The following is a 26,997-nucleotide window of genomic DNA, read 5'->3' as shown; positions in this document are numbered from 1 at the left end:
ATCTATCCTCGATTATTCATAATTCTTGGCATTAGAAGAATTCTATAAGAACATATACAACATACTAAACACGGAATAATAATTTATGATATAAATACATAACTATGACATAAATACATAATTCTATAGTTATGTGAAGGAAAACATAGTCATTCTAAGGTACAAACAAGTTGTTATTAAATAGATATTTTATTTATAATGAGTTTTATGAATATTTGTAGAACAATGATATGAAAATATTTAATAATATATCATTTTATTAATAAATCTAAGGTAAGAATGCATGTTTTGGTAGAAGTGGGAAAGGGGAGCATGTTTATGAAAATTTGTTGTGGTTATAGAGATATTTGAAAATTAAAAAAATACATGGATAGATAAGTTTGGATATCCTTTAGAATATTTTAAAGAATGTATTCGAAATTTAAAATTCAAATTTTAGAATTCTTAATATATCTTTTTGATCTAAAACTAATCAACATCTCATTTTCACACTCATATACTAATTATGCATTTTACTAAAATTTTGGCATGGTAACAACTTAAAAAATGGACTTTACTTAAATCTTTTCACAATAAATTAAATATGCAATGTAATTTATTGGTTTAAAAGGGGAAAATGTTCTAAATCATCTATTGATTCATTTGCAACAAATTAGAATCGAAAAGATAAAGCAAATAGAAAGTTATGAGGTTCTTACCTCTAATTTGCCCGAAATTTGAAAAGAATAAAAACTTCAAAAACTCCACAAAATTCTTTGAATCCAAAAAGCAACAAGTAAAATCTCCAATTCCAAATCTAATGAGCCAATACCCAAAACAATATTCACAAAATATTGCCTTCAAGTCATCAAATACGTTGGAGTAAAATAATATTTACTCACATCTTAAGTTTACTTAGGCATAATCTTTTCCTATATGGCAGGTAAGGTTAATATTATTTTATGTGTTACCTTCATCTAGTGTTTTGTGTCAGATAGTTTTACCTACCCTTGCACCTCATTGGTGCTTGCATTCTTGCCTTGCCTTTATAAGCAAGCCTCATGTACATTTTCAAGCATCTCAATTCATCATTATTTCTAGTGAAATATTTGTCTTCTCTCCATGAAGGTTATTGTGCAAGTTTCAAGTTCTAGAATGGAATTTAATAATTCTCACATGGTATCAAAGCTTTCCTCCTGCATCTCCTTTCATATTTGAGAAGCTTCAACAACTTGTTTAAGGTCATATTATTTTTCCAATGAGTGCATTTGTTTAACGATATATTGTGCCATTGTCATTTGGCCCAAATTTATTTTTTCCTCTTTGGTTCATATTAAGTTTGTAGGTCGTATATTTGTTTGGGGTTTATACTATATATGTTAGTTGCAGATTAGCTCTAATATTTTCTGCAAATCAACCTCTTATTTTTTTACCGGTTCCTTGATTGTTTGCATCCCTCAATATGTGATCAAATTGTTGTGTGTTGGGTGATCTACTGTGGTTGCATGATACTTTGGCATCTTGGCATTGGTCGAGGTCATGTTTATCCTTACAACCAATATCTTCATTGATGATCCATTCAAATCAAGCTTCATTCATTAGAGCCTCATTTGTTGGCGGCATCTTCTGCATTAAAATCTTCTCCCTAAGTTGCACTTAAGGGGGGTGTTGGAGTAAATTAATATTTGCTCACATCTTAAGTTTAATTAGGCATAGTCTTTTCTTAGGTGGTAAGTAAGGTTAATATTATTTTGTGTTACCTTCATCTAGTGTTTTGTGTTGGGTAGTTGTACCTACCCTTGCACCTCATTGGTGCTTGAATTATTGCCTTGCCTTTATAAGCATGTAACATGTACATTTTCAACCATCTCAATTCATCATTATTTCTAGTGAAATATTTGTCTTCTTTCCATGAAGGTTATTGTGCAAGTTGCAGGTTCTAGAATTGAATTTGATAATTCTCACAAAATCAAATTCTACATGTAAGAGGGTTTTTGAGCTCATAAAATTAAAAAATGACAAAGTGTTGAAAAATAGGCCAAATGACCAATATAAAAGCCCATTACTATTCATTTCACTTTAAGAAATGAATAAGTAAAAATAAAAATAAATAAAAGAAATGACATTTAATTTACCCCAAAATAACCCATACACCCAAATTGGTAAATGCCAACAAAATGAATTATCATAATGGATAATTTAATCCAAAATATTTAAATTACATTAAAAATCATTAAAATCTAACTCCACATTAAAATGGATGACAATATGCAATTTACACGAAAATGCATACTCTCTTTACTGGCAAACCATAAGAGGGACTTAGGTAATCCAAACATCACAAACAAGATATTTAGATCTTTACTAGTATTCACATGTGGAATCACAATTAATTAAGTAAAATGGATAGGGTTTAGTGATGATTTTGGCTAACGTGTTATCTCTTATTTAACCACTGTTAGAGAAAAGTATGCTTAGACCTATGGACCTAGGTGGAGTCGATACTAGATACCTGTAACCACACATCAAATGACAAGGGTAACTGAATATATATAATAGTTGAAGCAAAAATGATTTCCCAAATGGGATTAAATATCACATAACAAATCATCTAATTGTATTTAAGTAATTTATAGACATAATCGTTTAATCTAGTGTTAATATTAACATCATGAAATATAGTAAATCATATCACATCATTTTTCCATCTCAAAATGCATTAAATGCCAATAGTACATTAACTTAGCATTTAAATCAATATCAACCGACATCTCAACATCATTAATAGAAATCAATAAACATCACATAGAATATCATAATGCCAATGTACATCAAGTCATCTCAAGCTATTAGACACAAAAGAATACAAGCAGACAATATAATATAATCACAACATTATGTGATTTGTGCAAACACATCATAAGCCATATAGACAATGAAAACACATTGAAGCAAATCATAGATTGGACCCTTGAGAGAAAAGGACACAAGCACATCTCAACATCTCCAAAATAATCTCACATCAAAACAAGATATCCACATCTCCACACTACAAAAGGGAGAGGCATTATATTGTAGTGTTGTAAATTTTAATTGGTCCAATTTAAACCTCATGTTTGTGCTCCTACTTTATTGTGTCCTATATTTATCCCCTCTCTAGGCCCGTTCTGGCTCCTTTTCCAACCCTTGATGTCATGAACACCATCAAGTGGGCTCCATATAGGAGGAACCTTCTCTATTTATAGATTAAGAGGTCCTATTTGCTAGAGGACTAGGGTGTGGAGTGCCTTGGTCTAGACCAGGGTGCCCCAAAATGCTCTAGTCCCCCTTAATCATGCCCTAATTTGAAATGGGCCAATTTCTTTATCTCCTCGATTGCATTTAGTTCTTGTGGCTATACTTGACCATTGGATGTTCTTTCCCTAATTGGTAATTTACCTAGGGAACCCTATTTAATGACATCCTATCAATCCATTTTCACCTAGAAATGATTGATCACTCATATACCTAAATTATTCATGCATCTGTGAAGCATTCATCATCAAGCATTTTTAGAGATTCAAGGTTGTACTTTATCCATTAAGCATTGTGGAGATATCTTACATCACTATTCCTGCAAGAATGTGTGTGTGATTAGGGTTTTTTATGTTCATGTGTTTGTCATGCCATTATATTCAACATTTGTGATTACATTCAAAGAGAACTATATCATTATCAATATTTTTAGATATGAGCTTATCTCCTTATCATTTATTGGAGTATTTACATTATTTCATTCATAGTTAATTCCAAAATTGGGGTTTGACCTAAGGCAAACCCCCATAGATGACCCTATTTAATCTCTCTCTATGCATAGGAACATGGCTAGAAATTGTACTCTAGAATGCCAACAAAGTCGATAGTGACAAATAGGTTCAACTTTTGACAAATGAAAATTTGGAAGACTAAGGCGAATTTATGCTACTTGGTTTGGAAAAATTAGGCCGAACTTCTGGGAACAGGTTCTAAATATCTTATTTTGCCTAGACCTCAATTTGTGGCTCTATGGGATATCTGTGTTAGTCTAGTTTTGATAGTTGACTTCAATTATTCATACTCTTGCACTAATTTACAATTATCATCTAATTGTCAACTAATAAAGGAGGAGACACACCCACACAAAATTGGTAAATCTAATCAGTATACTTAACCCTTTTTCTAATCAAACTATGGCTAGATCTATTGAATTCACCCCCTTCTTTCAATGTATGGTTAATTTGGTTATTTAGTGGTTCTATTTGTTAAAACTCTAATTCCAAATTTACAACCATTACATTTTGGTGAACCTGACTCCTTGCATGCTTATTTTCTAATTTATGGTATCAAATATGATTTGTAGGTATTTAAACAATCAATTTTACACTCATGGATCATATTTTCAATTAAATTACATAAATTTAGCAGTTAATTTCATAAAAAACCTAATTTATTCTTATACAATTGATTTGTGGGTTGCATAATTTTTTAGTTGTGTTTTTAGAACTGATTTATTTCATAATGGAAATTTTACCAAATTTGCATTTTTTGCTATTTCTCATATGATTACATTTCTTTTTAGTTACATTTATCATAATCATGTGTTGGATAATGGCTTCTTTCATTTTACATTACTTCTTTTCCCTCATAGTACTCTTGCATATTGTATTTTTTAGGGTATCAAAGATACTTCTTATTTGCAAATTATCTCTCAAAGATTTTATCCATGTCACATAAAGGCTTTTGTAGACAATGATAATCTTAAAGATGACATTGACAAAGTTAACGCTTGTACATCTCCTAGGGTACCTATTGTGAATGAAGAACTAATTAATAATCCTATCAATGATCTCTCCATTGGAAAGCAAGCATTGAAGAGTAACATGACACCATCCTCTTCTCACATGCATACTCAAGTGCAAGGGGGGCAAGATCAAAATGTTGGTTTATCAACCTCCTTAGATCCTCCTTATTTTCTTAGAGCTTATCTTAATCATCAACATATTTGTAATGAAGATGATGTTATTATAGTGTCATAAAATTGTGACCCTAGCAATTTATGACTGCATTAGAGTCTTCATGCATGCGAACTCGAATCCTCTAGCCTGATTGGAGACTAGAGAGTGCTCAGCTTGTGAAAACTGCTTCTTCCTTGGCCTCTGCATCACTCTGTCCACACTCTGCCCTAGACAAAGGCATAGGACAGGGGTGTGGTGCCCCTGCCCCCCCTTGGATAGGGGTGTGGCACACTTTTCCTCCTAGGACAAGGGCGGGGTGCCCCTTTCTCTGCCCTATTTTGGGGCAAAGCCTTTCTAGTGCAAGCATTGTGGGTTGTGCAGTGAGCGGGAAATCTCCCCAATATCGGCCAGTGATGAAATTCAAATCCTTCAAATATGTATTTAAGGGGGCATGCGTTCTCTCATTTACAAAGGTTGGATAGGTGTCGAAGTTGGATATGTTCAAGCGATCAAGCATTCTTTTCCAGCATTGAGCATTCTCAAGTCTCCCTTCAAGGCTAAGTGTTGCTTTCAAGTCAAGGACTCAACCATTGAAGAGGAGATTGCTTTCAACATTCAATTCCACACAAACATTTATATCAGCATTGCTACTACAACCTCCCTTGAGGTGATTTACAATTTAGTCTTTCATTCACATCTACTTGCAAGTACTTTCTTTCATTACTTGGTTAATTCCAAAACCGGGGTTTGACCTAAAGGCAAACCACCAATCCCAACCCCTTTCCCTCTCTTTTCTCTGTGTAGGTTGCAAGTGCACAGCTGTACTTTTAGATCCAAGCTTCATTTGCAGAGGTAGAAAAACCTGTTTCATTTCGTGGATTTTTTGTCAGACCGTGTACATTCCCGCCATGGTCTAGATGACTTTTTGTCAAATTTGCAGGGTGACTTCATATCAACATTTTACTACCAAATCCAAGTGCACAGCTTCATCCCATATTCAGACCTCAAGTCATAACTAATTCATTATCACTTTTACACTACACAATTCAATCAATTTCCATTTCAAATCAAACAAAGCGAATAAGGGGATCATCATAACATCCTTAATTCATTCAAAATTTAATCTATCATTTTTGTGTAGATATTGGATCTAGTGAATTACCCCTTATCTCCCTAATATAATGGTGAAAAGTTCTTGAAGAATAATCAATATTGAAACTCCCATCTCTCTTTGAGGGAAAGGGTTAGTTTTTCTCTTGATCTATCACTCACCATTTTCCCACCATCATAGTTATGCATGTTATTCATGATCTATATGTTGGCATTGAAGTTGTCATTGATGTCAATATGCGTGTGTGTAAGGCTAATAATTTGCAACCAATGATGAGTGTGCTTGAATGAAGATCAGATTGTTAGAGGTGCAAATGATAAGTGTCACATATTTTGTCATTTGATAGCTTCACACCAACTAGATGGTGGCGCAGAGATATGCAAAGACATGGATAAAAATGCAAGATGATGTGTGCCCCAGATGAAGGTCAAAATGGAAGAGATGATGTTGTTTCAGCTTGATTGAAGTGATGTTGCTAAGATGTTAATGAAGAGCATATTAGTATATGCTGGTAGAGTTGAGAAGGATGCACAACTGATCAGATCGGGATAGCTATATCAATCAAGTGTTGTGCAAGTGATATTTGCTCAAGTGGTCATATCGGAATAGCTTGGCCAATACTGAATCATGAAGAGGAAATTGTGATCGATATAAGTCAGGCTGATGTCGAGTTGTGTGCAGCTTCTGTTGTCTTTCGTCAGATTGGGATAGCATAACATCGACAAAGTAGTAGTTTTGGGTGATACCAATAGAGAAAACTACTTCAATAGTATATCAGAATAGCTATGCTGACTTGGAGATCAATGGTGTTCTTCGTAATAGCTATTGAAGATAGGATGACTAATTTCCTCTATATCAATAGACCAAACTATCCCAATGTATGCTTATCAGGATACCCTATGTCGATGAGGACACCATCAGGAGCACATACAAGATCAAGACAACTATTTAGATAGAGGAAGAGTGAAGAAAATACTTCTTGGCATGATCATTAACATAACTCATAGTGATAGAACAAAGGAATCACAAGGTCATTTCTGTGGAAGCTTTCTTAATCAGATAACGTATGCCGATATGGAGAAGGTCTTTGGACTTGCATTCTCGGAATAGCTATGTGGATGCCTATTCATGTCGTATCATCAAAATAAGTTTTTTTTGATGGGTTAGTGTCCAATGTGCTAAGCCAATAGTATTGGCTATTCTGATGGGTTGCATTCAGAGTAACCTATGCTTACAAGGTCTGTCACCATGGAATATGCATTTCAGAATACTTATGCCAATAAAGGGAGGATGATAGTTTGTCATCAGAATAACTTGTTTTGTCGTTCTAACAACTTTTTGCTATGCCAATAGTGATAGTCATCTCGATAAGTGGTTGTTTGGTGTGAAGTGTTTTAGTTCCGGGTAACCTATGCTGATAATGTGTGTCATCATGGAGACTGTGCTTGGGATAGCCTATGGTGATAGGAGAACTCAAGGTGAGGATTTCATCGAAGTAACCAATGCCGACGAAAGGAACAAAAGATACACATGGTCATCGGGATAGCTAGTGAAATCAGATTAGAGGCAAGATGTCATCCCGATAGTTAAAACTATACCAATGGAGCTTTGAGAAACTGACTTCAGGATAACTATGGCGATGAACATGGGGGTAGAAATATCCAATTGATAGAATTGATTGACATAAGTGTTCAATTGTAAACCCGATAAGTGCAATATGTCTGCATAACACAAAGGTTAGTCACAACATGGAGATTAACTTATCAGAGCCACTTGATTGTTCACATGGATCTTGACCAATCTTGACCATCTAATCTAGATGAATAATATGAGGATATGTGGCTCCTTGCTAGATAGAATAAATAGGATATGATGAAGTCGATGACAATGGAGATTGACATTGATTCTTCAGAGTAGGTCGACAAAGGATAGAGGTGCATTAGTGACGAACCTATTATAGGTAATTGCAGGGCTCAAGATGATCGATTGAGGCAAAACCAAATCTATGGGGTAGATTGAGTTTGCCAAATATAGTGAGCCAGGTATAGTGAACAAAGGAGATGTGTTTAGTACAGGTAATCCAATTTGATACAGTGGAGATCTTCAATAACTTAGTACAAAGTCATTTAATGTAGGTGTTTAGTTCAAGAAGGGAGATCAAATTTGATTCATGCTAGATATTTGAGGACAAGAATGATTTAATTCTTAATTTCTAGTTGGAGAGAAAAAATTTCCTATGTGCAGAACTGACTATATAATATAGTAAATACATTTTGGACTCAGATGGTTAGTGAGGGAGGACACAAAGATGATGTGGCACGTGAAACCGCCATGATGCCAGCAGTGAAGGTTGAATCTAGTAGATAGACAACTCAGATTCAAAGTTGATGAAGAATATAGTTTGGTGCCTCTGGGAATTTGAGTAGCTTGCTAGAAAGAGGTAAACCAACTAAGTGGATGATTTGCAAGCTACATTGGAAATGGTATAGATCATGGGGTATGATAATGAGGAAAATAAGTCTATCTGATATGTGATGTGGTATGAGTTGACCAACAGTGTGGAGATTGGTATGGTTGATGAATGTAGCTGTGAAGAACAAAGGGGTGTGACTAAGAAGAGTAGGGCTCTTGAACAAGAGAGTGTGTGTTGAATGATTGTAGTGATTTTGATGAACATAGCCAATCAAAAAGAGATGATGTATAGAGAGTGAAGAAGTGTGTTTGCAGAGAGTGGAAGTATGAATAGACAAGAGCCCGTGCAACAAATAAGCCATGAGAAGAGCATACCTAAACATGAATTGGAGAGTGGTAGAGAAGTGATATAAAAAGTGCAGAGCTAGAGCAAACATAATAGCAAGGTAGAAGGAAGAGACATTGAAGTTAAGAACACATCAATCAAAGTGCAGAGAGCCAAGACATCTAGGGGCAACAAGAGATTGAGTAAAGGAAGAAAGAGTAGCAGAAGGAGAGAAGAGTAAACAAAGAGCAGAGAGAAGAGAACATGATCAGAGAGAGATAGAGGGCAGAGAGATAAGATTGAGGTATAAAGGCCCAAGGACAGAAGAGAGTCAATCAATCTCAAGAGCAGATTAGTAAGGTGTTGCAAGAACTCATTTGCAACAAGGTATCTAACTTGTATTTATTATCTGTATTCATTGTAATCTCTAAGTGGGTGCTTAGCGCTAGGGGTTGGTGCCCTAAAGCTGGGGGTTGGTGCTCTTTTGGGTTGGTTTCCATGTAAGTTGTAACCAATATTTTCATTATGAGTTTGGATTGGAGCAGTAGACTCCAGCAACATTTCTCATTGAGGATTTTTCCCACCATGGGTTTTCCTCGTACATTCTGGTGTTATGCATATGTCTCTTATGTGTGTGTGCTCATGTGTTTGATACCTCTTCTCATTTCTTTGTGATTAAAATTATTAATACTTAGATCTTTTAGAAGCTTAATGTTTTTATTGATTACCACTTATTCACCCCCTCTCAGTGGTCCATTGTGTTCCAACACTATATCTTCATATAACATTAACCAAAGATGAATCCTTAGATGATAAGGACCCTCATTCTCAAGATATCAAATAGGATATGAATAACGGTGATATAAAAGTGGATCTCCCTACAAAGGATGCCTATTCTTCATCCAATCATCCATTTGATCACTCCATGCATCCTTACACTACCAATTTTAAAGAAATTCATCATAATGGTCCTTCTTCTTCATAATTAAAACATTCTTATAGGAGTGGTTATAATATAATCTTAAATAAGCCTATACTAGACAAGGACTTGGAAAATATGAAGAAGGAATCAAAATCCCTATAAACCCTCCTTCATAAGCTAGTATGGAAAGCCTAGGAAATTCTCATCATTCACCTATGGGTGATCTCCTTAAAGTTTAGAAGCTTAAGGAGTATTGTGCATTTCATAAGCTCTATCATCCATCTAAAGGTGCTTCTTCCTCAAATAATCTTTTTTTCTCATATCATCAAACCCACGATCACCATGCCAATGATTGTCCTAATTTTAAAAAGAGAATACAAGACCTCATTAATATGGAAATATCAAAATCATAAAAGACCATCCTTCTCCTTCTACTAGAACACCTTGTCCTACATCTTAAGGGAGAAGACGTACTCCAATTGACAAACAAGAGAAATTAGCTACAAGAATCTTTTGGAGATTGAAGTATGATAATAATGTTGTTCTTCCTTTCATTAGACATAATAATAAGAATAAAAAAAGATGATGAACATTTTTTTTTTCATTATTGTTATTCTCATTCTCTTGAAAATTATAAATCTTCTAAAGAATTTGTTCCATACCAATATGATCATGCTCACATAGCTCTTACAACTAATCTAGAACTTTTTCTTGGTGAAGAGGTAGTGCAAATTAGCACTCCATTCACCCTATCATGTTCCTCCTCACCCTATGTCAATAGTATACAACTTCATTTGGGGGATCTTTCTCATGAGTGGTGATGTTTTTTCAATACCGATCATAATTAGGGCAGCAACATATTTCTTCCTTGTCTCCTTGTGTGGGGGCCAAGGATAAATATTTTCAATCCTCTCTGTCTCTATCTCTGTCTCTGTCTCTGTCTCTGTCTCTGTCTCTGTCTCTCTCTCTCTCACACACACACACACACACATCCTCATCTTAAAATATTACCTCTTCTTTAGAGTTGCATTGTGCATATGTTGATGTCTTTTCTCACATTGAATATTCCTTCATGTGAGTACATGTGTGTTCCTTTCTTAGAACTCTTTTTTTCTTGAATTTCTACATCTTATGTGTAATCTCTCTTTGGAGGTTGTATAATTCTTCTCTTTGCCCCTATTCTTGGGGCATTGATATTCTCTTATCCCATCTTTACGGATCCAGTTTTCCTTTATTGACTGGTTTTTATTTATGATATGATGTCATTCCTTATGTGAAGTTGTTTATTTTCTCAAAGATTCTCTCTTATGCAAGATGTGTGTATCTTTGAATACAACCTCTTCTACATTTGGCAATGTATGTCTCTTATTAAACCCCCTCTTTTTGGGCTAAAAGTGTGTCATCCTTCATCAAGAATCCCTTTTTCCTAGCAATAGGGGGAATGTATGAATTCTTGTTCTTCTTCCCATATTTTGGTCAATGATGTCATTTTTGTTCCAAAATATCCTCTTATATGTAGATGTCTCTGAGAAAATATCTCTTATCCTCCAAAAGATTCCCTTTATACTTGCTGCAAGATATCTCTTTTTCAAGTATCGTATCCTTTCTTATAAGAGTAATGCTTCTTTATCTTAGATTTATGAACATTGTTGCCTAAAAGGATATCTACTTGATGTTAAAGGTGTGTATCCTTATTTCTAGCTTCCTTAAGACATCAACATATGACTATGTTGACATCTTAAGGGGTGGGGGGCATTGCATATCACCCTCTTTGTACCATATTTTTGTAATATATTGTGCATGTCTTATGTAGGGTATTCATGTTGGAAATTGACACTCATGTGGTGGTTTCTACTGGTTTTTGGTGGCTGATTATTGATTTACAGTTATCATTGATGGAAAATCTTTATAGAGATTTGATATAGTGGTCGTAATTCTTCTTATCCGGAAACAGGTGTTAACCAATAGCTAGTTTACTGATATTTTAGGAAAAATAGAGCATTTTTGGTCCGGAAGCTTTTTGGTGATTTCGGTGTATTGAATCATGTTTGGGATGATTAGGCCAACTTAGAAACATCATTTTATTATTTTTTTGGTGATCCACATTTATATTTTGAGATCTGGTCAAGCCGAAATGTGACTACACGTTACACCAATAGGCCGATATGATGTATGATCTATTTTGTGATTGTTGGTATATAATTTTGGTGTGGATGATATTTTTGGTGAATGATGCGATTGTATACGAGCAAGAAGTGATCAGGAATCTCTTTTGATACAATTTCACATGTGCATTCTTGATCTGGTAACTGACTGAAACAAAGGACAGGGTATAACAAAGTAGAACAATGAAGGTGATCTAGTCGGTGTATTTAGCACTCAGCTGGAACTCATCCAGGAATTGTAGATTCTATTTGAGAGTTCATTTATTGTAGTACATCTCTATAACTATTTTGTAAGTCAGTGAGGCTTCTCTAAGGGTTGTAGCCTTCTGGGTTACTATAATTGAGTAGTGAGCACTAGGCAATGTGCCTGAATGCCTCTGCATTCCCATTTTGTAATATTATTTTTCTACTGGCCATAGTGGAATAATATTGTGGGTTCAAATCCCACTATGGTTTTCCCATCTGGCTTTCCACGTAAAAATACTGGTGTTATAATCTTGTGGTTATTTGTTTCATGTTTCTGCTTATCAGTCTTGAGTGTTTGCATCTAGTGGTTGAAAGTTAAGTTTAAAAATCTGCTAGAAAATCTACTAACCGGTATATCACTAATTCACCTCCCCACTTAGAGATCCCTGATTCCAACAATTGGTATCAGAGCCTAGTTCCTTTGAGGAATCTTAACCACTTGAGGAAGGTCCGAGAGATTGATTCAATGGATTCTGGTTTTCAAAGACAACTCAGTGTGCCACTTGAAGATCTCGATGCAGATAAAAAATAATGAGATCTGTACCTTGAAGAAAAACCTAAATGTTATTGATGATTTAATTAATGACTTGAAGGATCAAGTGAGCACTTCAAGAGACAAGAGGAAAGAATTGATGGACAAGCTGAAGGAGAAATAAGATAAGATCATGGAATATCGGGATAAATTTGATGAAGTTAACAAGCTTGAAAGAGAGAATGCTACCTTGAAGAATGAGATGCAATCAATTGTGATGTGGCTGACTAAGGAGATTGAGGACTGGAAGAATAATAAAGAGAATTTGGCACAATCATTGAAGGAAAGAGAAGATGAATGCTCTAGGCTTACCTATGATAATGATTAGTTGAAGCATGAGTTGACACAGTCAAGGAATAATGGTCAAGAACTTGAAAGACATATTGCTACCTTAGGGGATGAACTTGCTACTTCTAATGAATACAAAGAAAAATTAAAGCTATCTCAACAAGGCTTGATGAGATGCTAGAAAGTCAGAGACATGGAAAGGATATGCAAGGACTTGGATTTGAGAAAGGCGAATCCTCCAAATATGGACAAGGCAATGCAAAACCTGATCAGAAGAAGAGAAAGAATCATCTGGTAAGATAGCCTAATGCCCATAAATTCAATGGTATATGCTTTACTTGCAATAAACTTGGTCATATGGAGAATCAATGTAGAAGTAGGATGAAGAATGGAATGAACAACATGAATAATATTCCTACCTTTACCAGTTAGTGTTTCATATACAATAACTTTGGTCACAAGTCAAATATGTGTAGAGTAGTATTGAATAACTTCCAAATCAAGAGGTTCTATGCTTGTGAAATGTTTGGACATATCTCTAGCCAATGTAGGACAAGACCAAATCAGATGAACTTTAGACCCATGCAGAATAATGTTGTTTGTCATGCATGTAACAAAACCAATCGCATTGCAAAGTACTGCAGAAGCAAGAACAACACTCCAGTAGATAAGAACAAATTAGATGAGAAGGGAAAAAATAAGGTAGAAGAGATCAAAGACAAACATAAGATGATGTGGGTTAGAAAAGATGAATCTAAAGAAAAAAATGGATCTACACTTGAATCCGATGCAGGATATTCATCCGGTAACTAAGGCTTTATGCCTTAGGGGGGTCTTTTCATGTAGATTCCAAGAACCCCCTCTTTGGGGGTCTACAATCGATTTCAAAAGGTTGTAGAAGGCTTAAATCAAATGTGTAAATGTTATCCAGAAGTTTGAGAGAAGATTTGATGCTTTTGTATGCAACTCTAATATTAAACTCATGGTAACCAATTGCATTTATTGCAGTGGAAAATTAGGTTTTCAAATGATAAAATTGCATTTCAAAGTTTCATTTGTCACAATGCAATCAAGTGAATAGTATAGTTCACAGAGAGAGGCAAGTTGACGATTTCAATAGCAACTCTAAAGTGAATTATAGAGTCTGATTGCAAATCAAGGTATTTATCTATTCGGGCTTTCTGTCTCCACAAACCCTAGCTTTTGAAATGACTTCAACTTCTGGTGTTTCTACCCCTTTGGTGTTTGATATTAAGGACATGGCCATACTTGTATTCAAGAAACACCCTTTCAAGTTTACTAAGGGACATCTTGAAGATCAAGGTAACACAACACTTGATGCCAAGACCGGTGATACTCCTTTGGTGGTAGACAATTTCGTATCCCTGAGATCCAACAACTTGATACTGCACCAAGTGGAAACACTACTACAAAAGATAAAGGGGATGGAGAAGAGAAGAAGGATGCTAAGACTGCAGAGGAAAAGGTTGGAGAGTCTGACCAAGGTGAAGGAGTAGCTGATCCAATAATTATCACTCCTTCGGTTGCAAGGACCCCACCTTAGATCCCAATAAATCTAGATGGTCCATTGAACCTTGGAAAGATGTCTCCTACAGAGAAGCTTATGATCGCAGCTGCTATGCAAGCCCAGGCTAGGCAGGATTTGCTGAAGTCTGAATCTGAGGATAAAAAGCTAATTTTGATGTCATTTGATGTTTTGCAGAAGGTGGCTCCAAGTGTATAGTTAGATTCTAATAATAGCTCCTCTGGTAAATTATTACAATTAATTAACAATATAAATACCAGTTTTGATTCTTTGGAGAAGACTACTAAGAAATTTTTGGATAAATTTAAGGATGTTAGGATGTAGACATTCTGAAAGATGATTGAGGATGATAGACTGAGATTAAACAAGAGATTGCAGATTATTTTTGACACATTATCAGAAGGCAATAAATTGTACAAATCTTGCCTAATTTTGCCTAAATTCACTGTAGATATAGATAAGCAGATAGGTATTTGCCAAGGCAAGCTTGCTAGTATTTCTCAATCCTTTGATTTAAATGTAACTCTAACAAGAAGTGTTGAAGGGAAAATTATATCTTTAAATGATCAGATCTCAAGCCTCCAAGTGGACAAGGACAAAAATTTGAGAAAATTTGGTGAACTCCGTAACCTGATTGCTCGTTGGTTGGACATCATGTTGAGTAATAAGGCAGATTGTATGAAGGAGATGGCCCGACCTATGTCATCTGACCTAAGGGAATTAGAAATTCATGCTACTGTATTTAGTGCATTCATTATAGTTTTGGATAACTTAAAGAGTGGGTGGGATACTCACCTAGGATTTTTGAAGACTATTTATGCTGACATCTTCAAGTACTTGTAAATTTTTTTGGTAAATATCTCTATATATAAGTGTTGGAAAACACTCCATCTTTATCATTACTATCAAAGAGGGAGAGGTATGGTGAAAAATTATAGTGTAGAAGAGTGGAATTCTTTGTCTAAGAGGGAGCCTTAGAAATTATTGTGATTCTTTTGAACCGGTGTATTGTGCTCAACACTTTGTCATTTTTCACGAGTGTTTCCATCAATGCCAAAGGGGGAGATATTTTGATAATTTACACTCATCCAATGGTTTTTGGCAGTTTCTAATGGCTTATTATTGATTTAGGGTTGTCATTGATGGCAACTCTTCATAGAGATTTGATCTGGTGGTCGTAATTATTCTTATTCGAAAGTTGGTGTTAATTGATAGGTAGTTAACTCGTATTTAAGGAATAATAGAGCATTTTTAGTCTGGAAAATTTTCATGATTGTGTTGTATTGAATTATGTTTGGGATGATTGGGTCGACTTAGAAACATCATTTTATTATTGTGTTGATGATCTATATTTATCTTTTGAGATCCGGTTAAGCCGACATTATGTATGATCTATTTTGTGATTGTTGGTATATAAGTTTGGTATAAATGATCTTTTGGTCAATGATGCAATTGTATGCAAGCAAGAGGTGATTCAGAATTTGTTTTGGTGCAGTTTCACAAGCGCATTCTTGATCTGGTAGCTGACTGAGACAGAGGATAGAGCAGAATAATGAAAAACAATGAAGGTGATCTAGTAAGTGTATTTAGTACTTAATCAGAACTCATCCAGGCATTCTAGATGCTATTTCAGAGTTCATTTATTGTAATACATCTCTGTAAGTGTTTTTTAAGTCAGTGGGACTTCCATGAGGGTTGTAGCCTTTCAGGTTATTATAATTGAGTAGTGAGCTCTAGGCAGTGTGCCTGAATGCCTATGCATTCCTATTTTTTAATATTGTTTTGCTACTAGCCATAGTGGAATAATATTGTGGGTTCAAATACAACCATGGTTTTCTCATTTGGGTTTCCACATAAAAATATTAGTGCTATGATCTTGTGGTTGTTTGTTTCATGATTTTGCATTTCAATCTTAAGTGTTTGCATCCACTGGTTGAAAGTTAAGTTTGAAAATTTTCTAGACAATCTGCTAATGGGTAGATCATTGATTGACCCCACCTCTCAGTGATTCCTGATTCCAAGAATTGGTATCAGAGCCTAGTTCCTCTAAGGAAGCTTAACAACTTGAGGAAGGTCTGAGAGATTGATTCAATGGATTTCGGTTTTCAGAGACAACTCAATGTGGCACTTGAAGATCTTGATGCAGCTAAAAATGAGATCTATACCTTGAAGAAAAATTTGAATGCTGCTAATGATTTCATTAATGACTTGAAGGATAAAGTGAGCACTTCAAGAGACAAGAGGAAAGATTTGATGGACAAGTTGAAGGAGAAAGAAGATCTGATCATGAAATATCAGGATAAAGTTGATGAAGTTAACAAGATTGAAAGAGAGAATGATGCCTTGAAGAATGAGATGCAATCAATTGTGATGAGGTTGTCTAAGGAGATTGAGGACTGGAATAAGAATGAAGAGAATCCAGTACAATCATTGAATGAAAGATCAAAAGAATGCTTCAGGCTTACCTATAAGAATGATCAGTTGAAGCTTGAGTTGACACAGTCAAGGAATAATGGTTAAGAACTTGAAAGACAAATTACTACCTTAAAGGATGAACTTGCTACTGCTAATGAATACAAAGATAAATTCAAAGCTAACTCAACAAGGCTTGATGAGATGCTGGAAAGTCAGAGACATGGAAAGGACATGCAAGGACTTGGATTTGAGAAAGGTGAATCCTCTGAATCTGGAGAAGGCAATGCAAAACCTAATCAAAAGAAGAGAAAAAATCCTTCGGTAAGACAACCCAATGCCCATAAATTCAATGGTAGATGCTTTACTTGCAATAAATTTGGTCATATGACGAATCAATATAGAAGTAGGATGAATAATGGAATGAACAACATGAAAAATGTTCCTACCTTTACCAGTCAGTGTTTCATATGCAATAACTTTGGTCACAAGTCAAATATGTGTAGAGCAGGAATGAATAACCTCCAAATCAAGAGGTTCTATGCTTGCAGAATGTTTGGACATATCTCTAACCAGTGCAGGACAAAAGACCAAATCAGATGAACTTCAGACGTATGTAGAATAATGTTGTTTGTCATGCATGTAACAAAACTAGTCACATTACAAAGTACTGCAGAAGCAAGAATAGTTCTCTAGTAGATAAGAACAAATCAGATGAAAAGGGAAAAGTGAAGTTGGAAGAGATTAGAGACAAACATGAGAGGATGTGGGTTAGAAAAGATGAATCTAAAGGAAAAAATAGATTTGCACCTGAATCTGGTGTAGGATCTTCATTCGGTAACTAGGGCTTTATGCCTTAGGGGGATATTTTCATGCAAATTCCAAGAACCCCCTCTTAGGTGTTTTGTAATCAATTACGAAAGGTTGCAAAAGGCTTAAATCATATGTGCAGGTGTTATCTGGAAGTTTCAGAGAAGATTTGATGCTATGGTATTCAATTCTATAAAACTCATGGTAACCGGTTGCATTTATTGCAGTGGAAAATTAGGTTTTCAAAGGATAAAAGTGCATTTCAAAGTTTCATTTGTCACAATGCAATCAAGCGAATAGTGCAGTGCCGAGAGAAAAGCGATTTGACAATTTCAACAATAATCACAATGACTCTAAAGCTAATTACAATGCCTGGTTAAAAATCAAGGTATTTATCTATTCAAGCTTTCTGTTTCTGCAAACCATAGCATTTGAAATGGCTTTAACTTGTAGTGTTGCTACCCCTTGGGTGGTCGTGATTAAGGACATGGCCAAACCTGTATTCAAGAAATATCCTTTCAAGTTTATTGAGGGACATCTAGAAGGTCAAGGTAACACAACACTTGATGTTGAGACTAGTGATACTTCTCTGGTGGTAGACAACTTTGTAGGCCCCAAGATCCAATAGGTTGATACTGCACCAAGTAGCAACACCGATACAAAAGATAAAGGGGATGGAGAAGAGAAGAAGGATGTTGAGACTGTAGAGAAAAAGGTCAGAGAGTCTGACAAAGGCAAAGGAGTAGTTGATCTGGAAATTATCACTCCTCTGACTATAGGGACCCCACCTCAGATCCTAATAAATATAGATGGTCCATTGAACCTTGGAAATATGTCTCCTAAAGAGAAGCTTATGCCCATAGCTGCTATGCAAGCCCAGGATAGCCAAGATTTGGTGAAGTCTGAATCTTAGGATAAAAAGCTAATTTTGATGTCAGTCGATGTTTTGCAGAAGGTGGCTCCAAGTGTATAGTTAGATTCTAATAATAGCCCCTCTGATAAATTGTTACAACTAATTAATAGTGTAAATACCAGTTTTGATTCTTTGGAGAAGACTGCTACTCAGATAGTTTTGGATATATTTAAGGATGTTAGGATGCAGACATTCCAGAAGATGATTGAGGATGAAAGAGTGAGATTAAATAAGAGATTGCAGATTATTTCTGACACATTATCGGAAGGCGGTAAATTGTACAAATCTTGCCTAATTTTGCCTAATTTCACTATAGATATAGATAAGTAGATAGGTATTTGCCAAAGCAATCTTGCTGATATTTCGCAGTCCTTTGATCCAAATGTAACTCTAACTAGAAGTGTTGAAGGGAAGATTATAGCTTTAAATGATACATTCCCAAGCCTCCAAACAAACAAGGATTTTTTTTTTAGAAAAGTTGGTGAACTTTGGAACTTGATTGCCCCCCGGTTTGACACCATGTTGAGTAATAAGGTAGATTGTATGAAGGAGATGGCCCGACCTATGTCATCTGACCTAAGGGAATTAGAAATTCATACTACTATATTTAGTGCATTCATTACAATTTTGGATAACTTGAAGAGTGGGTGGGATACTCACCTAGGATTTTTGAAGACTATTTATGCTGACATCTTCAAGTACTTGTAATTTTTTTTGGTAAATATATTTGTATAAAAGTGTTGGACAACACCTAATCTTTGGCATTGCTATCAAATGGGGAGAGGTTTTATGAAAAATGTACAATATAGAAGAGTGGAATTCTTTTTCTAAGGGGGAGCCTTAGAAATTATTTTGATTCTTTTGAACTGATGTACTGTGCTCAACACTTAGTCATTTCTCATGAGTGTTTCCATCAATGCCAAAGGGGGAGATTGTTGGCAATTGACACTCATCTAGTGGTTTCTAGTGGTTTTGGGTGGCTGAGTAATGATTTAGGGTTGTCATCGATTGAAACTCTTCATATAGATTAGATCCAATGGTCATAATTCTTCTTATCCAAAAGTGGGTGTTAAATGGTAGCTAGTTAAACGATATTTCAGGAAGAACAAAGCATTTTTGGTCCAAAAGCTTTCCGATGATTCCGGTGTGTTGAATCATGTTTATGATGATTGGGCTGACTTAGAAACTTCATTTTATTATTGTTTTAGTGATCCACATTTATCTTTTGGGATCTGGTCAAGCCGACATGTGACTACAGATTACACCAACAAGCCAACATGATGTATGATTTATTTTGTGATTGTCGGTATATAAGTTTGGTGTGAATGATCTTTTTGGTAAATGATGTGATTGTATGCGAGCAAGAGGTGATCAATAATCCATTTTGGCAGAGTTTCACATGTGCATTCTTGATCTAGTAGCTGACTAAGACAAAGGACATGGCATAACAGACTAGAACAATGAAGGTGATCTAGTCAGTGTATTTAGCACTCAACTGGAACTCATCTAGGAATTGTAGATGCTATTTCAAACTTCATTTATTGTAATACATCTTTGTAACTATTTTGTAAGTTAGTGAGACTTTCTTGAGGGTTGTAGCATTCCAAGTTATTGTAAATGAGCAGTGAACTCTAGGTAGTGTGTCTGAATGCTTGTGCATTCCCATTTTGTAATATTGTTTTTCTACTGGCCATAGTGGAATAATATTGTGGGTTCAAATACCACTATGGTTTTCCCTTTTGGGTTTCCATGTATAAATACCGGTTTTATGATCTTGGGGTTTTTTGTTTCATGTTTCTGCATTTCAGTCTTAAGTGTTTGCATTCGACAGTTGAAAGTTAAGTTTGAAAATCTGCTAACTGGTAGATCCTTGATTCACCCCCACTCTTAGTCATCCCTGATTCCAACAATTCATTCTTGAAACCAAAACAAAAAATCTTATGCATGATGTTTCATTCCCAAAACCAAGTATATTTTGTTTTCATTTCATATCTTATACAGGTAGTTGCATGCTTGAAACTAGACCAACAAGTCTTATACAAGATCCTTAATTCCTAAAACTAGACAATAACATATGCAATAAGGTGAGTTGACTAGCATAACACTGCTTGCTAGACTATTCTAACTCTCCATATTTACATAAATCATACAACATAATACAACTTGTTATCAAGTGAGTATTCATGTTCTCGTGGGTCACCTATCATAACACAACTTTCTAGCCCATCAATTCCACGACCTCTCTCACTTTTCTTCTTGTCATGGATCACCTAGCATAATGTAGCTTACCAACCTATGTGAATCCATGTTCTTCTCTTTCTCCTCCACATGAGATCATAGATTTTTTATTTGTGGATCATGGTTCATCATTTGATGCATGCTCTTTCTCTTTTCAAGTGATTGCTTGTGTTCATGTGGTAGGAATCTGAGGATGATTTTAGTGGTTAAGACATTTGATTATTGAGGTCTCTTCAACTATTTGACTTGGAGCCTTTATTTAATACTAACCTCTTTGTGTTGCATATCTTTTGTCTTTGTTTGTCTTTTTTTCTTGTCTTGTTCTATGTATCCTTGCATGTTATTATGTAAGTTAAGATCCTAAGATTGGGGTCTTGGTTCATCAAAACTCACAATTTCTTATCTTCTTGTTATCTCACTCTTAATTGCTCCTCTCTCTCATCTTTCTATTTTACTATGAGTATTTTTATAGGCTCATACTATCATTGAAGTGGGGGCTAAATGTAGCATTGTCAATTATAATCGGTCCAATTTACACCTCATGTTTGTACTCCCACTTTGGCATGTCCTATCGCTATCCCTTGTCTAGGTCTATTTTAGAACCTTTTCCAACCCCTAATGTCATGAACACCATTGAGTGGGATCCATCTTGGAGGACCCTTCTCTATTTGTAGATTGGTGAGTCATGTTTGCTAGAGGAGAAGGGTATGGAGCGCCTTGGTCTAGATGGTGCCCCAAAATTCCCTAGTCCCTTTTAAATGGGCCCAAATTTGAAATGGGGTAGATTCTCTATCTTCCCAATGGCATTTGGTCCTCATGGCTATACTTGACCATTGAAGGTTGGCCTAATCAGTAGTTTAGCTAAGGAAACCTATATAAAGACATCTTATCAATTCCTTTTCACCTAGAAATGATTGATCACTCATATACCTAAAGTATTTATGCATCCATGAAGAATTCATAATCAAACATTTTCAAAGATTCAAGGCTATATTTTATCCTTTAATCTTTGTGGAGAAAAGTTACATCAATATTCATAGTAGCATGTGTGTGTGATTACAGTTTTTCATATTAATGTGTTTTTCATGCAATTACATTCAACATTTGTGATTGCATTCAAAGAGAATTACATCATCATCAACAATTGTAGATCTAAGGTATATCGCCTTAGCATTAATTTATGTATTTGCATTATTTCATTTAAGGTTAATTCCAAAACTAGGGTTTGACCTAAGGCAAAGCCCCATCCACAAATCTATTTCCTTTCTCTCTATGTGTATTAATAGGCTCAAGAGCTACACTCATTAATTTTGGTAGAGTCAATAATGATAAACAAGTTCAACTCTTGATGAAGGAAAATTTGGAGGACTAGGGAAATCTGTGGTACCTAGTCCAGAAAAATTTGATCAAACTTATAGGAACAAGTTCTAGATATATTATTTGTCCATACCTTAGTTTGTGGCTTTATGGAATATTGCATCAATTTTGTCTTTTATAGTTGACCTCAATTATTCATACTTTTACCATAATTTCACAATTATCATCCAATTTTCAACTAAGAAAGAAGGAGACACACCCGCACAAAATTAGTAAATCTAATGAGTATACCGAACCCCTTTTCTAATCAAATTGTGGCTATATCTATTGGCTTTACCCCCTTCTTTCAATGTATGGTTAATTTGGTTAGTTAGTACCAGTTTTATTTGTTGAAACCCTAATTCCAAATTTACAACCATTACACACACACATGCACTTCTATCTACTCAATAGAGAGGCATTTGTTGATTCTTATGTTTCCAATACTTTTATATATATTAATAAGCACATAATTATTATCAATTCTATACCAATATGATATACCTCCAATAGTGCTCAAATCCATATATCTTAAGTGGCTTAACCCTCTTTTTTGTTCCCTTTCAATTAGACTAAATACAAATGAGATTTGGCATAACCAAATCCCCATACATTAATCTTTCATATACTTATTTGTGTAAAGCATATACATCTATCAATGCATTATTCATATACACATTATATCCTCTTAAAAATAAAAATTCTTTTTATTTTTAAGAAACAATAAAGAGTTCTACTTAAATTTTATTATTGGATTAATTATAATAACTCCCATATTTAATTTTGTTTAATGAAATTTTTATTGAGAATAACTTATAACAAGTAAAATAATAAACTAATAATTATCTAATTACATGTGTCACTGCAATATTTTATATCATCATGCATAGTACTTGAAACTTCGATGAGTTATTAATTTTATTATTAGTTTGTTACTACCCCTTGATATATGATGACACAACACTTGGTTCAGTTGATAGTTCAACTAATACACTTCAACATATTGTAGCTCTAGTGTCCCACTCCCTTGACTAAATATTTCAATTATTGATATTAGAGGAGGAAAATATGTTAGACAACTCAGATAATCAAAGGACAACTGAGAGGGGGGGGGAGGGGGGAGGTGAATCAGTCGTCACCGGATTACAGAACTTTAAGCATTCAAATCCTTATTACCAGAACACACAAACGCAATACCAGAATGATAGATATAGTAATTAAACATAAACATAAATAACAGAACAATTACCATCCATCCATAACATATGATACCAAGATTTGTACATGGAAAACCCAATAAAGGGAAAAACCATGGTGGGAAGCCTACCCACAGTCAGATAATACTTCTGCAGTAAGTATGTGATTACAATATCAGGGGCTTGTACATGCAAGAAGGCCAATAGACTAGAGCGTACTTCTCATCACAAAAAGGAGCCTCACTAACTACATAAGCATCGGGCTACAATCCAGATAGAAGAGTGAGCTGCAAAGATAACATCTCTTATGCCTGAGTATAATTCTGATTAAGCTCAATACCAAAGGCCTTAAACCTCTCTTACAAACCCAATTGAATCACCTATGACCAACCAAACCTTCTGCATATGATTACAACATTATTCGCACACAGATCATTCCATAACCTTGACCTATTATCTACAAAGAGATCTTACATCATATTTATACCAACTCGGGACCTAAACAATTAGGTCAGCCACCTATAAGATAATACAATAAGTTCACAAAATAAAACCACAATCCAATGATCAACCAAGTCATCTTAGGCTGAAAACAATGTAAACCAATCATTAAATCCTATCAGTAATGCATCAGGAACATCCTCCAACACGTTACAAAAACTAGTCCATAACTTAGATAATACTAAACCAAAATAGGTCACCATAAACCAAATCCAACACCACGGATGAACTAGAACATGAACAAGATAACCAACAACATCTTGAAAGCCATCTAGAAGCCGCACCAATCACCACTTATCACGTGCATCAAAAGATCTTCAACAAAGCTCTGTCGATAAAACACTTACCAGTGACCAAAAGGCTTACTAGAACAAATGATATCTCTTGAGTTATCAAATCCCAAACCAACTGATCGTGATACACATCTGAATAGCATGAATGATAGATCCAAAGCAATTCCACAAACCAAAGCATCTTGGATCATACCAGATCAATATCATAATCAACCACTCTACTAGAACCAACTAGAAACTGGTAAACAACCAAAACAACAGGTGTTGCCATCAATGAAAAAACATCAATGCAACACATAATTAATTCCTCCAAATTTCCAACAAAATATTCCATACTAACATTGCCTATAAATCTTATATTGACACAACTACGTCAAAAACCCATTTAATCTTCTACTACAACCAAAACTTATTGCAAAAGAGAGTTTTGAAAACATTCAATATTGGGCATGGAATAAATAAAATCAAAGAAGCCCTGATCAACAACCATTTGTTTTTCATATTGAATCTATGTAAAAAACATTAAAACAATACAATCATAAAAATGTCCTAAATAGTAAGCAACATAAAAGCAACCAATAAGAAGACTTTGAACCATGAATAGTTCAAGAAAAAGTAGCAAATCAATTTGATCAAGACAATCAAAAGACTAGCAGAGAATTCATAATGAAATATGTCTTGAACATGGTGACAACTAACAAGCAATCTTTGAACCATATACATGCAATGTGGCCTGATCATGAAGGGAAAACCCAAAAATATAGCCTTATAAGCCAGAAAATTGCACAATAGCAGGAAAAGTTATATAATAGAGAAAGAGAACTAGTCATTTTTGTAAGAGATGCCAAAGACCTTGAGCTATACAAATTTAATTATTTTTGAGCAACTAGTCAATTTGACCATTGATGCATTAAATTGAGAAATTTTTATTTGAGTTCTTCCTAGTATCTGCTTACAATTGAGAGAAAATAGAACTAAGATGATAGAATATTTCACAATAAAGATTTATTACTACAATTTCTTGATGATCTTAGGAGATATTAAGAATCGATTTACATCGAACTCTTTGTATATGCAACAATACAGTTTGACAAACTGCTTCAGAAATAACATTATTGTTAAGGAAAATTCTAAGTAAGGCTTCTTTCCAATTAAGAATATGATAAAATATAGCAAGCAAGTAATAAAAAATAGAGTTTCATAATTTCTTGACATGTTGACATCCTTAAAAAATGTGCCTCATATCTTCACTTTTATGGCAAAACAAACCACTAACAAGATGGACCATCATACACTTCAACCTAACACCAATAGGTAACTTGCAGTGTAAAATCCTCCAATCCATTAATTGGTATTTTTTCATTAATTCCTCATTTCCAAATTTGAGCAAAGAGTTAGTCCATAATTTTCATTGAATTTTCACTTCCACTTGACATTCAAGTGAGACTTCATGCGTAAATATGAAAGCAACTGCAAATATATCTTATTAAGGGGAAAACCAAGAATGGATCACAATTTATGTGTGTTGCACATATGAATGTCATTAATGTCAAACTGAGGTTAGTCTGTATGATCCGATTGTTGTTGGTGATCCATATATGTATATGTTTAGTGGAAGTATGGTGTATCAAGTTGTTGATCCAAATGCATTTTTTTATGATATATTGCTACAAGATTGATTGCATATTCATGTGGCATGGATAAGAGGATATGGGATGATGATTTAGTGTGTTTTCATAAGTTTGGTTTTCCTTGCCTGGTTTGGAAGTGATTCTATTATCTTTGGTGTCTTCTCTAGTGAACTATGTTATGTTCTAGAATGTATGCTTGTATCATATATGTTTCCAATGACGTTACTATTCTTAAAGTGGTGTATATACACTTCAATCTATTTTTTATATTGTATCTTAATATCAATTTATATCTTGCACTAAAGAAGTAATCTTCAGTAGACCAAGTACCAATTTTGTATCTTGCCTAAGGTTGTGTGCCTTAGTTTGAAATTTTGGATCAATGATCTCTTTGGAAGGCTTCCAGAATCATTGTAAACTATATATATATATATATATTTTGAGTTATCTTTACACCATGGTTTTATCCCAATTTAGGTTTTCCACGTAAAAATATTGGTGTTCTTGTGTTGATGCTTTTGGTATTTTGATGGTTTATTTTTATGCTTAAATGTTTGAATTAATGTTTTGGTTAATATGATCAAGTTTCTTTCTATGTCGATTCACAACCCCCCCTCTAAGCTTTCGGTAGTGTTCAACAATTAGTATTCAAGAATTGGTTCTTGAAGAGATAACTTAACCATTGAGGTATATTTTGGATTTTTGAGCATTATGTTTGAAAAAGAATTTAATGATATGGATGACATGGATTCAAATGATTGGAATGGTGTGGATGACATTGCTGATATGGAAGGTGAATTGAGATCTACATTGGTATACCTGGATTATAGCGGAGAAAAACATAAAAAGGGAGTTAAGAAAATTTATTTTTTGAGAAGTCTAATAAAGGAAAGAAGGTCATTGATGAATTTGAAACAAATCTTGATGAGAAGGCTAGAGAATGCTCAAGGCTTGAAGAAGAAATTGGAGCTAAGATCTACAAAGGATTAGATTGATAATGGATTAAAACACAAAAGGTGGTGGTGAAGTGTTATATGTTGTTCTCAATTCTTAGAGTTTATAATAAAGGTAAGAGTGGATTCGGCTTTACAAAAGGTGAATGTTCTTGAAAAAGGACAAAGGAAAAGACAAGATAAATGAAAAATCTA

General features: G+C 34.7%; 1 protein-coding gene across 1 annotated transcript in view; it reads left to right on the top strand.

Moving 5' to 3' along the window:
• Positions 1 to 26,997, top strand: part of LOC131065978 (probable LRR receptor-like serine/threonine-protein kinase At1g07650) — a 107,351-nt gene that overhangs the window by 19,632 nt on the left and 60,722 nt on the right. The gene's annotated exons all lie outside the window — the stretch shown is intronic.

The sequence above is a fragment of the Cryptomeria japonica genome, chromosome 2, assembly GCF_030272615.1.
Source record: "Cryptomeria japonica chromosome 2, Sugi_1.0, whole genome shotgun sequence".
Lineage (NCBI taxonomy): Eukaryota > Viridiplantae > Streptophyta > Pinopsida > Cupressales > Cupressaceae > Cryptomeria > Cryptomeria japonica.
This window is presented reverse-complemented; position numbering and strand designations above follow the sequence as displayed.